The sequence below is a fragment of the Excalfactoria chinensis genome, chromosome 2 (genome assembly GCF_039878825.1).
Source record: "Excalfactoria chinensis isolate bCotChi1 chromosome 2, bCotChi1.hap2, whole genome shotgun sequence".
Taxonomy (NCBI): domain Eukaryota; kingdom Metazoa; phylum Chordata; class Aves; order Galliformes; family Phasianidae; genus Excalfactoria; species Excalfactoria chinensis.
The window spans coordinates 112,556,244-112,573,571 of record NC_092826.1 but is presented as its reverse complement, the minus strand read 5'-3'; the positions used below and the strand labels follow the sequence as shown (position 1 = coordinate 112,573,571).

Here is a 17,328-nt window from a genome sequence, read left to right as displayed (position 1 = left end):
ATAAGTAGTTAAATACAGAGGGATGCTCTGTTCTCCTATAGGCTGGCCAAGTCATTGTCCCCTGTCCTCCCTCTCCAAAGGTTTGCTAACTAACCCTGTCCATTTGCTAACTAGCATTAATTTCCTATCAATTCAAGAGCATTATTTCACCTATAATGAGTGACTTCAATGATCCAAGTTGTGAAGCTGAGAAAAATGACCCTCTTTTCATATACATGATGTATAGAAAGCCAGGTGCTATCTTTCCGCTTACTGAATAGTATAGTTGTGATAACAAAGGTATATGAACAGCTGCTTTAGAAATCAAATTAAAAAGGCAAAGTTGGTCATGACATATTTTATGGTGGAGATATAGATAAAAGAAGGAAAGATATAGATAAAAGAAGGAAAACAGCATCTGCAGTCCTTGTGGAATGGTTAATGTAAAGGAGAAGAAACAGTTTGGTCTTCAGTCAAATATTCTCATTTTAGTAATTACCATCATTGCATGTCCTATTTTCTTTTTTCCCTGTAGCTACTGCTACAGCTTATTGTAATTGTTTTTTACAAGTGTATCTCCTTATGCCTGTCTGAAGGAGAGTGCCACCTAACAACAGGCAGTGATTGATGGTGACAACAGGTCATGCCTACTACTTTACCATCACACCTTACTGAATACAGACCTTGACATTAAATTATATTCTTTTAAGTGTACTTTTAGCTAGTAACTTCTAAATGTCACCTGCTTTAATGACAAAAAATTAAAGATTGTATATGCTGTATCTAGGCCAAAATGAAAATGAATGTTTTTACTCTCTGTATCTTCAAAAACAGTCATTTTCTGCCTGGCAAACCTGAAGATAGCTATGATATGATTTCCCCAGTTTTTATACATATCTTTAGAAAGCTAAGGCAAACTCTTTCATATTTTGATGTAAGAAAGTACTTGGACGTTTTGCCTGACCAAGACTTAAAATACCCCCAGTTACTGTTTTAAAAACAATTTTATTTGCTGTAGATGTTGCACTTCTAGCAATGTTGTTACCATTAAAATGTCTGAAAATTTTTGTCATGGTTTTGCAATTTTGTAATTTTGCTATCAGTATTCCACATCATAACATCACGATAAAGCATGGATAATTTTGACGAATGTGCTGCTCACAGAAGAAGACTAAATGTCCCAGAGAACATCACGGTCAGTCATATAAACTGTCAGAATGTAATGAATGCACTAGAAATACTCTGTTTTGTATAAGCACTGTTTAATTTTTGTCAGGATACGTGTGGTAGTATAGCATTCATTCACACTTTATGAAATATTTTTTTTTTCTTTAGAAATAGAATCACTCCTATTTTGTTTCTCTTAATATATTTGTAATGCTGTTAACTTTGAAGTAAATTTGTGTTCATTTTTAACTGTTAAAGATGGAGTTCTAGATAGTGGCCAGAAGAAAGGAAGCTTCTTCCAAGTAACTACAAGATTGGATATGGACTGATGATGTATACAGCTGGACCTGCTGTGACAAAAGAAAGCATAGAATCATTGATCTTTATCCCTTCAGTGGAGTTCACTGGGATATATTTTTTTCCCATGGTTGCAACTGAATTGACATGCTGGCTACCATAGAAAAGAGCTGAGTTTTTTTTATTTTTCTTTTTTCTTTTTTTTATTTTTTTTATTCAACATTTCTGTGCTCTTTGGATTATCTAATGTAGTTTCATTCCAGTTATGGGAGATGGTTTGATATGTGTATATACCCAGAGTGAGATTAAGACAAAAGCAGGGTCAAATGTTGCCTGATTGGTTTATTACAAATTCTAAGCAGTTAAGGAATGCTGGGAAGGTGGGAAGATTAGAAATGGTAAAGAGAAAAATTCTAGCGAGTGGGTCACTGTCATGGGTCCAGTGGTGCTGTGTTAGTCTGTAGTGGGCTGCAGGTCAGTCAGCAACATCTTGACCTGCTTGTCTGCAAGTTTCTTGAAGGGTGTATCCATTCTACTTCTGAACTCTTCAGGTTTTTATCCTCTTCTGCTTTTGTGCACCTCTGGTTACTCAGGGCAACAGCTCATGTTCCCCACACCGGGTGATCCACAGTGACCATGCAGCAGTCACGTGCCTGCAACATGGCAGGCTGTTGGACATACATACTGACTGCATGATGGTTGTTTTCTCCAAAGCTACCCCAGAAGTAGCCTGACCTGCAAACATCAGCCGAGAGTCAATTCTTTCTGGTCACTCAACCGCATGATTTCCTCTTATCGGCTTGATCATGGTCTCAGGTGGGTGTCACTGAACAGTCTTGGAGACAAGTATGCTTTCTCACAGCTTCTCACAAACCTACAGTAATTTACCACTCTTTGACCTTGTGCTGTTACTCATTTTAAAACCATCAGTTCAGGCAAATTGGTGTAATGATAAGGAAAATGGCTGCATTAAAATGGTAGACGGTTGGTATAATGCATCTCAGTTGACCCTGTTTATCACTGTGCTTACCACCAATGCTATCAAGGGTCAGTGTTGCTCAGTGAACGCATATGGATATTAAATTGCTCTGAATAGTTCTGAAATGAGTCATTTGATTGTTTCCAAACTAGAAAAGTAGATTTCTTAAAATTGAGTATTCACTAAGAATTATGAAAGTAATTTAGTGATGTTAAATACAAAGAATACTGCCTATTTCAGCTAGTCAGTGAATTCCTATCCTCTTATGACATAAATAAGGATTTACAGATATTGTCTGGACATAATTTTGTGAAAATGAAATATCTGCTTGCATCATTAGATTTAAACCATATACACACTGTAAATGAGAGTTTCTTAGTACACTGTATTTATGATGCAGTGCTTCCTGGAAAGAACAGCAAGCAGTTCAGAGAATATTTATTCATCTAGATCACTCTTCCAGGCCCTTGAAATAATATATATGGGATGCATGTCACTAAATTATAACCCATGTATCTCTAATACTGGAACTTTTCTTTTGGTTTGAAAGCAAAACAAAACAAAACAAAACAAAAGTAGGGCAATTAGGAAATTTATTTCTCTTAGCTATTAATTAATTAATGGAATTAATAAATAGATGTCTTTGGCTGATAATCAGGGCACAATGTAAAATACAATGTTTTAGATTGTATGTGAAGTAACAAGAGCCAGTTCTGCCACAAATAATTTCTGTTTGGCTAAATTCTGTATAGAAAATACAGACACAGCATATTTAGGGAAAGACAGAAAACAAATACAAGTTGCCCAGTACCAGCAGAAAAACTTGAGAATGTGACTTACAGCTCTCGAGTTCCGATCCACTACAGAACTTGTATCATTCAAGGTGTGTATCTTTTATTTTCTTGTATGCTTGTAATCTTTAATGTGGCCTGTGCAAAAAATGATAAAAACAGTGTAGCTGTAATTATTTCACTACTTGAAAAATATTCTGTGATGCTTGCTGATAAGTGTTGAAGGCACTGCACCAACTGTACACAGCTAACTTTTGATTATTTGTGAGTTAATCTAAACTATGGCTTACACAGGCATTTCCTTCCATTTTCATGGCTGCAGTGGAGTACCTCAGGTTATGTAGTGTTGTGCCTTCTATTGGTCATACTTTTGCTTACGTTCTATAGTCATCTAATCACAAATTCGTTCTCAGGAGAATGCACTCTCAGAATGTCATGCAGCTTGATTTACGTATCTGTTGCTCTATCTGACTCATTTCTCAGTCCTCTGTCATATTCCTGAATAATCAAGCATTGACAGTAGATAAGATAATGGGTGTTATTCCATATGGGAATTCCTGGAAACAGTCACAAAATAACATATTTAAACGATTGTATTTCTTACAGTCAGTGTAACTTGCAGAAGTACTACCTCATTATTGGTATTACATATCAAGAAATTTGGCAACTAGCTCATGGAATTATGGAATTATGCTAATTAAAGAAGAAAGGTCAATGACACTCATTGTTAAAACCAAGAAAACTGTTAGTGTTGGCTTCATCAAAGTCAGTAATATACACACTTCTAGCATGTCTGTAATTTGTGGGAAATTCTAGCCTGCTTTTGGGAAGAACTGGCAATTAGGAATCTCAGGAGAGGTGAAAGGAGAAAACCACTTGAGAATTTTCATTTTGACTGTATGAAGCAGCCATGTATTTGCACTTAAAATCTTCAGATATGAAAGTTATGTTGTTCAATTTGCCTACATAGACAGCAGCAAATGGAAAAGAAAGGTCTTCTGAGTCATTTTGTTTCTTGACTTTGAAGGAAGCTTAATTAGATGGATTCTGTCTGTTCAGCTGCTCTTAACAGTAGATGGTGAAGTTCACAACAAGAAACTACTCATTGACAAATATTTGACATCTGAGTCCTTGAATTCTCTATGAAACTGAAAACTTGCATCTATTAGAATTTTGATTCCTTGAGTAAACAAAACTGCCATGTTTTGCCCTAACTTTTCTTTCCCTACTTTCAAAACAGCTCCAGTATGTTTTTAATTTCAACAACTACAACACTTTCCTTCATTTATTCTGTAACTGGACTTACTCAGTTTTGCTCAGAACTTTGATGTATAAGTGCTAGAGTACTATCTTTTGTCTGCCTCCATCTCCACTGGTAGAATACACAAATATAGATGGTGTTGGGAATTTGTCTTATCAATTAAATTGGTAGTCTGCTGCACTCAGGATCTTGTTTATGGAAAGAGGCAGCAGAACATTTTTATGTGTTTCTGTAGAGATATGTATATATGTAGAGAGAGAGCACCATGTGATTTTTTTTTATTCTTATAGTTGAAATCTTAGCAGTCTAACTCAAGAGTCACTGTTAATCTAAATTTGTTCCAGAACAGAAAGAAAGAATAAGAATTCAGTTAAAATTGCTTTGCAAACATTTATTGTCTTCTCATTTTGAGAGGGTTCTTCACTCTTTCACTGTTCCTGTGTTTCCTAGGGTCAGTGGTTTAATTCTGTTGGGGATGTTACTGTGAGTTGTCAAAATCTGAGCCATGCCAGGAGGAACATGATATTCATATTGATGGCTCCTTCCTCCTCATTCTAGAACTCACCACTAACAGGCTTTTATACCTTTGCTGTTTCTTTATTATCAATCCATTATTGATCAAATGAGTGACACACACCTGGTCAGTTAAAGTTATGGGTACACCAAGTAAAACAAAGCTGTAAACAAATCAAGATGTGTTCAGACAAAGCAAGCCTGGCAAGTCTTGCAAATTCAGTGTGAAACTTGTGGCCTGTAATTAGCAGTGGTACTACTGTATTTCAGAGTTACAGGATTACAGCTTTAAGAATGTTTTGAAATGCACTGAAGTTTGCCTATGTAGCCTGTATGCTGCTCTTAGTGCACTCAGAAGGTTCTTAACATGCTAGCAATATTCCCGTACATCTGAAAGAAAGGCCATGTTACAAAAGCGTGGTCAGTAGGGTCCAGCTGATGCATGATTAGCAATATTCATTTGAAAAGAGGCAGTGCTTTAGAGCTTGCCAAAATGTGCATTGCTGTTTCTGACTGTGACTATGTTGCCGAACAAGTGGTGAGTTAGCTTTTTTTTCAGAGCAACAAACTGCCATGGTAGAATAAAAAAGTAAAAGCTAAAAACAGATCTATTGTACAGGAGAGAACATGATCTTTGCAAAAGAAGGGATCTGAATACTGAGGACTTGCTGCCTGTCTATCTGGTGCAGCCTGTGCTGCAGTGTTGACAAATGAGAAGAGAGCACTGCCTTTGTGAACTGAACAGAACACTACCTTCCACTGCTGTCTTGCAGCCATCCATTGGGCATCTGGGCTGTTTCACAGTGGGGCTTCTGAATATACAATTCAACTTCTGGCCACTGAAAAGTTCATGGTGATTATGAAGATGATATCTTACTGGAGGGCAGTAAGCCAGATAACCTACTCTTTAAGCCTAATTACCTTTCTCGACTTTTCTACCTGGTCCTCAGGCAACATAGGGATGGAGCTGGCCCATAGGATACCTTCCTAAATGAATTTATTCAATTGTGTAACACATGGACTAAAAATTCAGCTCTATCTTCATAAATTCATTGAAATGACACATTTGATTTGCCTCATTTAGAAAGATGTTTTAAAATAATATTTTAATAAACAGTATCTAGACTTGGAGGTTTACATTTCTTTAAATTGATCATAATGATTCATTCTTCGCTTCTCAGACAGGTCATGATACATTGGAATTATACAGGATGATGAATGTTGGCACACCACGTCAGCTTGATGTAGTGGGTCTAGTGCTCAGGCTCAGAGCTGATGACACAGCATCTGCCTGGAGGGTTACGTATCTAGTATCTGTTGTGATTCACTTGTGGTCCAAATCCAGTACATAAAAATAAACTAGAGGGAACAACGTACGAAGCAGAATAAGGAATGACCAACTTTACACTTCTCAGCAGTGTTGGTGGTATGAACGGTCCTACTGTGAAGGCCTCGAGGAGCCAGAAGCACAATAAACCACAGAGATTTTTGTAAAGCTCCACAATGCAATTTCTTAGTCTTAAATTATGCTGTGCTGAATGAATAATTCCTTCAATTAGATTTGTATTGCAGACAGTAGGCACTAAATAAATGAGGGAGGTGTAGCACTCTGTAACTACAGACAGCTATTTTTAAAGATATCTTCAGTCAGTCTTAAATTAATCTTGACCTTTCTGTCATCTTTCTTTGTCTGGGACAGACATTCCCCATGGTCCTTTACATACAGTTTGAATATCCTTTCAGTTTGAATGAGGAAGCCTAGCAGTCAGTTAGAACTTTGCCTTGAGTGACCTGCCCACTTTCTTCAGAAAGAGCTTTTCCTGAGAGTTCATCTTTAATTGATGATACACTGAATGTAATTTTGTCTTGAAAAATAATTATACAATGGATGGAAATAGATGTTACTGATATGAAGTAATAATGGACAATGGTACTGTGTTCCTGTACAGGAAAATCAGCAATGAACATATTTCTCCTTGTCCTGCTCTTAGTTAAAATTGACTGATTTGCTCAATTTGTTCTTCTCCTCTACTATGTCCTCATGAAGCCCCATCCAGAGGGCTGGAACACCTCTTTTAAGAAGAAAGATTAGGGAACTAGGCTTGTTCAGCTTGGAGAAGAGAAAGCTTGGGGGACACCTCATTGCAGCTTTCCAGTACTTGAAGGGAGCTTATAAGATGGAGGGAGACACACTTTTACACGGGCAGATAGAGATAGCACAAGGGGGAATGGTTTTAAACTAAAAGAAGATTTAAGTTAGCTATTAGGCAGAAATTATTTACTCAACAGGTGGTGATGTACTGGCACAGGCTGCAGGGACACTATAGATACCCCATCCCTGGAGGTGTTCAAGGGCAAATTGGATGGGGCATGAATGTGATCTAGTGGATGGCAACCCTCATTTGTTCTTCCTATTGATGAGTTGCAAATTCGTGTCAGATATTCTTTCATCCTTATTCTTCAGTTCATGACATGTGAAACAGGCAAGCAAAACTATCATCTCCAGTTTCGGTCTCACAGTTACTGCACTAAACTCTGTTTCTTGCACATACACTTCTCTTTCCCCATCTGTCTGTACTTTGCCCTCAAGCTCTTCCTACCATTAATTTCAGACTGGCTATTTCTCAGCTTTTTTTCAGTAAAAATCCTTGCATAATTCTTCTTTCTTAATTTTTGGAATATTGTTTGTTTGATCACATTAGATGTATAGTACTTCTGTTACAGACTCAAAGATAGTTCTGTTCTCCGTTAGCCAGAAAGACATTGGTGTGCCAAAACACTATGAGGCAGACTCAAAACCCTGCTGACATTTATCCATATTAAAATGCAGGGTCTTTACTCACAGAATTTAGGGATGTAAGTAAATATTATTGGCGCTTGGTGAAGCAATAGCTTTTATTTATGCCTTCTAGAAATGTAAGGTAGGGATATAAATGTTAACCTTCCAGTTGGTTTGGATTTTGCTTGCTTGCTAGCGCTACTTGCTTATACTAACAACAGTGTCCTTTTAAGTGTTGACTTTCTACAAATATCTTCTAGCTTGTTAGCCTGTTCCTCAGGTGCAAATGTAATTATGCCTTTTAAACACATTTAGATTTTTGTTTTTCCTATTATTTTTTTTTAATTCCAGACAGTATCATTTGCTTCCTGCCTATTAGCTCCTTTATTTAATATTCATTAGCCTGAAACATTCCATGACAAATGCGTTGAAAGTGAGTTTTAATATATTTCAGAGACTTAATAGGTATTAATAGGGCAACAATACTCCCACTAATGAGCAAAAACTGGAACAGTAGCTTTACATCTTATAAATTATAGCCACTGTAGTGAGAGCAAACAGCACTGAGAGATCATTTGAACATTAAAGAAATTGTGTTTGCAATCAGAACATCTGCCAAAACAATATCCAAAGACGTAAAGGCCTTCTAACACACTTCTTTAACTGCATGCAACCCCTGATATCTTCATCTGTCAATACTTAATTGAATTAAGTATTTTAAAGTGTAGCCAGAAGGATAATTACAACAGGAATACCAGATAAAAATACAACAGAAGTGGAGGTAATGTTTGCAAAATGTGGTCTGCCAACAGCTTTGGATATAGAACTCTCTATCTACATGAGCAGATGGATATATTTCTATCTTATTTGTCACTTCCAAGATAATCAGGTGAGTTGACTAGCTGCTATTATACTCTGTTTTCAATTTCTGACTAGAAACCTCTGGAAGAGGGGGAGATGATATGGGATAACCAGCAGGGCTTCACCAAGGGCAGATCCTGCCTGATTGACCTTGTCACTTCTTAGGATGGTGTAACAATGTCAGTGGACGAGGGATGCAATGGATGCCATCTGTTTGGACTTCAGTAAGGCCTTTGGTCCCGCATATAATTTTTATCTCCAAATTGGAAAGATACAAATTTGATGGGTGAGCTATTTGATGGATGAGGAATGGGCTGCAAGATCATAGCCAGAGAGTGGTGATCAGTGGCTCAATGTCTGGGTGGAGACTGGTGACAAGTGATGTCCATCAGGGGTCAGTGCTGGAAACAATGCTCTTTAACATCTTTGGTGATGTCAGCAGCAGGATTAAATGCACCCTCAGCAAGTTTGCGGGTGACCCCAGCTGTGTGGTGCGATTGACACACCTGAGGAATGGGATGCCACCCAGAGAGATCTAGAGAGGTACAAGTGGGCCCAGGTTAACCTCATGAGTTTCAACAGATCCTAGTGCAAGGTCTTGCACATGTGTTGTGGCAACCCCTGCTATCAGTACGAGCTGAGGGAGTGGAGATAGCAAATGGCTACATCAACTATCCAGATGAATCTGTGAATGTTGTAGCAAAAAAAGAAACTCTTGAAAACTTAGGACAAAATAATTTTTTAATTATAATAAAAGAACGTAAGATTCTGAAGGACTGGTTATTTATCCCAAAATTTTAGAATAGTTTTGTTCTTGGCTGATATAAAATGCTGTGAAAGGTTAGCCAATGCAGATGCTATCCTAGCTTTGGTAGGTAACTTTTGCTCCTAAATAAAAGGAACAGATGACTGCTATTGATAATTACATTTCTTACAACGCCAACTTCTCTTTCTCACTGCCATTTAACAGGTCCCATGGCAATTCTTTCTGCTCTTCATTTCGCTGCCCATCTGCTCTAGATCCTTCACTTCCACTACTCTTCATTACTCTTGGAAGTGTTAGACAACCTCTTCATAACAAACGTGTTGGATTGAGATGAAGCTATCTCTCTTGCCTGACTCTAAATAGCTTTTTTTAATTACTGGATGTCTGATTCTAGCTTGATGTCACATCCTCACGTTTGATTAATGATTGCTTCTGAATTGAAAAAAAAGTGTGGGATGGAGAGAAAAGGTTCAATCAAAGCAATAAAACAGAATCGTCTGTATTCTGTTTTCTGTAAATTATACACAAAGCCATTTCTCAAGCCTTCTTTGTTAGAGTTTTTTTGATTGCCTGTTTGTTTGTTTGTTTGTTTTTGAGTTTTCATAATGCTTCTATTAAGTAAGGGCTTCAGTGTACATGCAGTTATTTTGGAAGAACATATCTGGAATACTTGCATGAGTAGATGCTCTCCTTAATGTGGAATAAAAGTCCCTTATCTCTGCTTAGTTTGAACTATTTTAAAAGGAATAGCTTTAAAAATATCTATGTTCACAAAAACACTAAAACGCAATTATGTCATGTAGTGCATTTGCTAGTGCAGATGGTGGAAAAGATAGTTCCCTTTCTTCCTTTATCTAGGCCAATTGGATCATTAGAGAATATAAGTCTGGAAAAGATACCAGGACTGATTGCTTTGCCTCTAAGTAGGGTCACTTATGACTGTTTAAATTTCTACATTTGATCTTTGCCATAAGTCCAAGTGGGGTATGGGCAGGCTAAATTGGCCAATTGTATGAGCTTTAGCAAGACCAAGTGCTGGATCCTACGCTTCAGTTACAACAACCCCATGCAACACTGCAGGCTTGGGGCAGAGTGGCTGGAAGACTATGTAGAAGAGAGAGACCTGGGGGCGCTGGTCAACACTCAGCTGGACAGGAGCCAGCAATGTGCCCAGGTGGCCAAGAAGGCCAACAGCATCCTGGTTTGTATCAGAAACAGTGTTGTCAGCAGGAGCGGGGAGGTGATAATCCGGTTCATTTTTATTTCTTTTCCTTTTCTATATAAGCACCGTTATTTTTCTCTTTGCAAAACTTTTTACATTCTTTAAATATGTTTCTCTGTACCCCTGCCTTCCTTAGGCTTGGATGACTGACTCAAGTTCTTAATAGAGCTCACTGTTGTCAGATATACAAGCAGTTAAAGTCTTGCTGTTGGTGAGATGTTGCATGTAGTTTCCCTGGGAAAAAAAAGGGAATATATACATATCTGTATAAGGGAATATACGTATCTGCTGCTATGACACTATGAGTCAACCTTACATGCTGTGCTGTACCTTATCTCTGTCTTGATACTTCCATGTAATTACAGTTTAATTTCACAAGCATAATTTCAGTACATTTATGGATAAATATGAACCCATGACTTTAGATAACAATACTGTGTTCTGATTACATGAGGGATGCTCTGAAAGTAACGCCTCCTATTTCATTATGTTGGCCCATAATGTCAGAGGTGGATGTTGCTGTCATGGCAGCAGAGGCTGAACCTTCACACTGATATTCTGTTACATTTTCTTTCCATGTGACAGATGGCAGCAGTGGGACAGTCTGACAGAATAGTGTCTGACATGAAAGTGCATATGAAGCTGAGGTATGAATTCTTCTACACAGAAAAAATAACACCTGTTGACATTCATTGACTCTTGCTGAACATTTATGGAGGTCAAAGGTGGGTGTGAGCACAGCACTGTAGTGGGTGGTGAAATGCTCTGATACAATGGGTCACCTCTTCTGGAGCAGATTTTTAAGGGCATGCAAGATCTTGTTCATTACTGAAAAGAATGCAAAATTTATGGTGGTGATTATGTTGAAAATCAGTGTTTTGTAGCTTAGAATTTGCTCTATCAAGTAGTGCTACTGTGCTCTTTGTATCTGTTGTATTTTCCATGGGAATAAATAGGAGGTATTACTTTCAGAGCAATTTTCATAGTATTTACAGCAACAATATTTAGTTTTGCACTTGTTCTGGCATAACTAAACATGAGTGACTATGGAAACTTGTAAACAATTTACAGTCTTTCATTAAATTAAAAATTGCTTAACAATTTTCTACAAAAAATTCTGACAGAATGGTTAAGGTAAGAATATTTTTAATGCTTTTTCTCTATTTGTTTTGGAGGAAACTGTCATGCAGTTCATGCAAGTATAGAGCCTATTTTACTGGTTAAGAGTTAACTACAAATTGTTTAAAAATTTATTAGGTCATGGTCATTTAAAAGAAAAAGAGCTTAAAATATGATCAGTGCTCTTCTCAAGCCACAAATTTGTATGAATACTGAAGCTCAGGAAGCTAAAGGCATATGAAAAGCAAGATGAAATGCAACATGTCATTTCAGAACTTTTATGCCAAATGATTATTGATGAAATACTAAGATTGGAGCTCAAATCATAGAATCATAGAATTACCCTGGTTGGAAAAAACCTCAAAGATCAAGTCCAACCTCAGCGTAACCATAGTACCCTAACTCTAACAACCCTCTGCTAAATCATATCTCTGAGCACCACATCCAAACGGCTCTTAAACACATCCAGGGATGGTGACTTGACCACCTTCCTGGGGAGCCTATTCCAGTGCTTAACTACCCTTTCTGTAAATAAGTATTTCCTAATGTCCAACCAAAAATTACCTTGGCACAACTTGAGGCCATTTCCCCTCGTCCTGCCACCTGTCACAAGTGAGAAGAATCTTGCCCCCTCTCACTGTAAGCACCTTTTAGATACTGGAAGAGAGCAATAATGTCTCCCCTCAGCCTCCTTTTCCCCAGACTGTTTCAGCCCCAGCTTCCTCAGCCTCTCCTCATAGGGCTGATTCTCCAAGCCCTTTACAAGCCTCGCTGCCCTTCTCTGGACCTGTTTCAGTACCTCCATGTCTTTTTTGTACTGAGGTGCCCAAAACTGAACACAGTACTCGAGGTGAGGCCTCACCAATGCTGAGTACAGGGGCAAATTCATCAGATAAAATCACATTTGAGTAGTTATGGAGAAATATCCCGCTGTGACAAGGGGAAACTAGAGCTATGGTCATCAAGGGGGGTGCTCTATGGGATTAAACACCAATGATACAAGAAGTTGTGCAGAAGTAGTTGAAAGGTGTATCAACAGATATTTATATTCAGTTGAGGAAATATACTGAAAACTAGCTGGGCAGCAAGAGTGGATGCAATTAGATATTAAAGAGAATAGCATTGACCAGAGAACTGGTTGTCAGCACAGTATCTTGAGATAAATGATATGTGAGAAATGGAAAAATCAATCAGAGGAAGGAAAAGAACAAGCTAAGGCAGAGTAAATGAGAATGTAGCAAAAAGTGATGACATGAAACATGGCATAGAATTACAAGCTGCAGAAAGTGATCATATGTGAACTCTGAAGCAGAGACACTACCCAACCAAGCAAGCATATCACCCTATTTGATATGTTGGATTTACAATATAACATAAAGTAACAGACTGAACCATTTTTCTCTGCTCTGAATTCTGCAGTTTTTAAGATGCGTAAGCAGAAGACCTAAGAAAATTAAGAAGCCACAACCACAGGAGCACAATCCATCAAATGCTATTTTTATACTTCTTAAATTTGTACATGTGTTCTGGAACAGTAAATTAATATTTCCTGGTTAGAAAATGCTAAAAATGAAATGGGTAGATATTTTCAGAGTCAAGTTTTTGTAGTTTCATGACCTGAAGTAGAAAGAAAGGAGAAGTAAGACATTAAAAACCTTCAAACCAAATAAGTTGATAGCAGCTGTGAAGGAAAACTGCACTGAAGATGTGATGTTAGCATCACATGCTAACATAAGGGCAGAGAAACTAAATATATCTTCCTGGAGAGCTTTTAACAAAACAGAAACATCAGATTTGAATCCTCCAGGCATTATTCTCACTAATGGTAATTACTGCTCCTATCACTCTTCAATGTATTATAAATACTTTTCTGGAGAAAGTGGTATGTTCATGCCACTGAGATGAGTTCAGCAAAATTACAGCAACTCAAAAATATTTTAACATACAAATTTTCATCACACTGTAAAGTATTCACAATACCTTGAATTCCTCCTTTGTATGCCAAGAACAAAAGAGAGCCACCAGCTCGATGTCTGTAAGACCACGTTCTGATCCTCTCAATTGGGGAGTCATGTCCTGCTGGTGAGGAGAAACAAAGACTGTAATGAAGTAAAGGGATAATGGACACAGCGGTGGAATACTAGAAGTAAACTGTAAAGGAAGAGGATTAGGAGACCACCGAGCTAGAGAGTAAGAAGGGACAGAATTGTATAAATCCAAAGGGGATGATATTGGAATTCCTTTAGTACTGTTTAGGGATATCTGCTTTCTGAACATTTTTTACTATTTCTTTTGATCTGTTCTCTGCTACTGGCTTATCAGTTTTAATCAACTTCTCCAAATTGTTTCTCCAAAGCAGCATGGATGAAGAAACCAAAGCTCCTCCATAGCAAACACCATTACAAGATGTTCAATCAGTTATACCTCTATGAGTGTGCACTTCCATGCCCTCATCAACCATCAGACCAACAGTGTCCATGAGCCAAAAGGCTCCTGCCTTATGCATTTGATGACAAGGCTGTCATTTGCATTAGAAGGTTGCTGCTGCTCTATCATGTTCTGTATTTCTAATGTGACAGGATTAAATGCTGTTTTTGATGTGAATGTGACTTGCTCTCTTTTGAGATTGTTCTTCCTGCTTCTCTGTAAATTGCTGTATAATGGTGCTAGTTTTTCTTTGTTATTCTTAAAAAAATTGATGATTTATATTTCCTCTGAACTTTTACTTCTGCTCTCTGAAAATGTGGTCATATCAGGATTAGTTCTTTTAATTTTCTACTGAGATTCTTTATTGTTACATAGCTGTTCCTTTGTAAATTGTGCTCCTTTGGTGACTGACTTGTCTCCTAAGAACATACTGAATTTAAATGATGAAGGTCACTATTTCAGTATTATTTTGATCCAAATCTAATAGTGCACTCAGGAAACAATCAAATATTGTCTCTCCTCTTCTGGGTACTATTTGTTGCAAGCGAGTGTAGTTAAATATGTGTAAAATTGTTTATTATGTTCCATTGTGACGCTTACCAAGCATATATGGAGATAAATCGTCTCCATTATTAATCTTCTGCACTCTCTCATTTTCCTTAGCGTACCACAACAACAGCCACTCTTCTGGATGAATAAGAATGTAATAATAATATCCCTTTTCAATTTAGGCTTGGAAATTTTAGTCTGCATAGATTTAATGCATATTATAGACAGTTTTAATATTTTTGTCCTATTTGACTCTCAGCTTTCTTTGACATGTAAATACTCATTTATATATGTGACTACTGTGTTGTTTCTATATGACTAGATCATTTTCAGTGCTGTTGTGCACCAGGTTTTTGAGATATTATCACACAAAGCCAAATATTCCAGTTTAACACCCGATCTTTTGCTTATTGTAAGGTATTTGAAAGTGATTTCAAGCTGATCATCTAATTTAATAGAACCACGGTAAGAGAAATCATATTTTGAGACTGTAATTTGTTAATTCCTGTTGGAATTTTATCAGATTGAACGTTAAGTTCAATCAACAAGACCTCTCCTCTTTGTCAGGTCCATGGGTTATGGAATACATGTTTATTCTCTTTCAGAGTAGTTGCAACTAGGTGAATATATTTAACCATTTCCATTACTGCTGAAAACAAATATAAACTGAATACATTAGAAGTTCAGAGAAGTCAAGCCAGTTAGGAAAGTGGGAGTTCAGCTTTCAGTCGGTGTTCAGAGTGCAGCCTACTACAAATCTGATGACATTTATTTTGGTGGCTACTTTAGTAAGGATTCCGTTACGACATTGACTACAATCCAAAGTTAAGTCTGTGTTGATGACATTTAGGCCCCATTGGTACAAATAATTGTTATGCAACAACTGATTCAGTACTTGAGTGAGAAGTTCATGTTTATGACGTGTGTACAAGGAGAAAGAGGAAAATCTTCTGCACGCTCAGCAGAAAAAAATCAGCATATCAGTACCTCATTGCTTGTATTGAATTTCACCTGTAGTGCTGCCTCAGAAGGTCTCTTTTCAGTAAAAACAGTCCTCATCAGTTTAGGACTGTTTCCATGAAAACATAACCTCTGAACCTGTGAGTTCTGTTTGCCAGGAGGCAATCAATGCGTAGTCTATTTCAAACTTTGACACAGGATTTGTTTTTCTTTCCAGTGAGCTTCCTACAAGAGTTTTCTTGCACTGTGAAGCCTGTGCAATAGAGATAAGGCCAACCTCAAGCTGCTGAACAAAACAGAAAAGGCATTTTTTGATCAGGAAAAAAGATATAGTTGTGAATTGTAATCCAGATCTGCATCCCAATCTGGAAGCTTGAATCTATCTCTACTTTATGTGAACTAATAGTCACAATACCTGAAAAGGTTTATGTTTCTTCAGGACAAAAGAGCGTTGGTGGTTCCTTTGCTTGGCTTTCCTTTGGAGAATTCCTGACTGTAGCAGACTTTTGTAGCTTGCTCACAACAAAGCTTTGCTTGGGTGTGTGACCCCGTTGACAACTGTCAAGAGCATCTCTGCCATTTGTCAATGCCTCTGACGCTTCATTTCTGAGTGTTTTGTTGTGGACTGGTTATTGAACTTCTGCCACTGCCAAGAGATTGGTGCTCTTGAAACTGGTGACATAGACAGATGCCTGTCACCTGTGCACTAGGGAGCGTAGAGCCTAGCAGGCCATGAATGATCCGAATGCTTAAATGAGAGGTGACAATCATAAAGAGCTGGCTGTGGCAGACAGGACTAGGAGCTCTGGAGCATGTAAGGGCTTTTTCCTCTGGCAAAAACAAAACTCTGAAAGTGAGAAGCACTCTTTGTGCTGTAGTTGCACCCAAGAGACTGCTTCTTCCTTTGCACTTTTATTATTACAATTAACATAAAACCGTGTCATTAACAAGATTAACATTTTGTGTGTACATGGCATCAACTTGCCAAGACCCACAAGTAAGCATTTACATTAAAAGCTAATTGTTATCATTTGAAAAATCTGAAGAAGTACTAGCAAAATTAATCATGGCGTAGCCTTTGAAATTTGACATAATTCAGTGGTAATATGATTTAATAATCAAGAGGATGGGTGGTTGCATTGTTGACAGGACATCCAATTGTTGAACACCCATCTGAATATTGCTTGCAGGTTAGGTGGTTTCTATGAATCTGGCAATACATAGAGTAGATAAACCTTGTAGTACAGTCCCTATGTCTTCATTATTCAGATTCAAAGATTGACATGAAAACCTTGCTTGGTTATCAGGATATAAGAAGGATGATGCACCTGGTGATGTTGTGGAACAACTGGGATAGTGAACCTCAGAACATGGAAGCATTTTTGTGATCTGTAGGTTAACTTGGGTTTTTAGACATGCTGCCTCCAACTTAGCAGCCTTAAGAGTGGCCTCACTAGGATGGGAATGATTGGGAAGAAGTCAACTTTAATCCTAAAGGAGGCCCACCTAGATCAGAGTTAGAACCCTGGGGAGATGGGAACTTCTCAGTCATTTTTGCACTTGTTCTATGGGTAAAAGGAGGTTCCCTTGGCATCCACTTTACACATTCTACAAGCTTCCCATCAGTTTCATAAATAACCAAGAATAGTATGCTCTAA

At 37.7% G+C, this 17,328-nt stretch overlaps 1 long non-coding RNA gene across 1 annotated transcript in view; it reads right to left on the bottom strand.

Annotated features, from left to right (window-relative positions):
- Positions 1-17,328, bottom strand: part of LOC140248472 (uncharacterized) — a 51,552-nt gene that overhangs the window by 15,829 nt on the left and 18,395 nt on the right. The window contains exons 2-3 of the long non-coding RNA XR_011902846.1: positions 13,715-13,813; positions 3,263-3,351 (exon numbers count right to left, since the gene is read on the bottom strand). This is a non-coding gene — a long non-coding RNA (uncharacterized lncRNA). The remainder of the gene's footprint in view (positions 1-3,262; positions 3,352-13,714; positions 13,814-17,328) is intronic.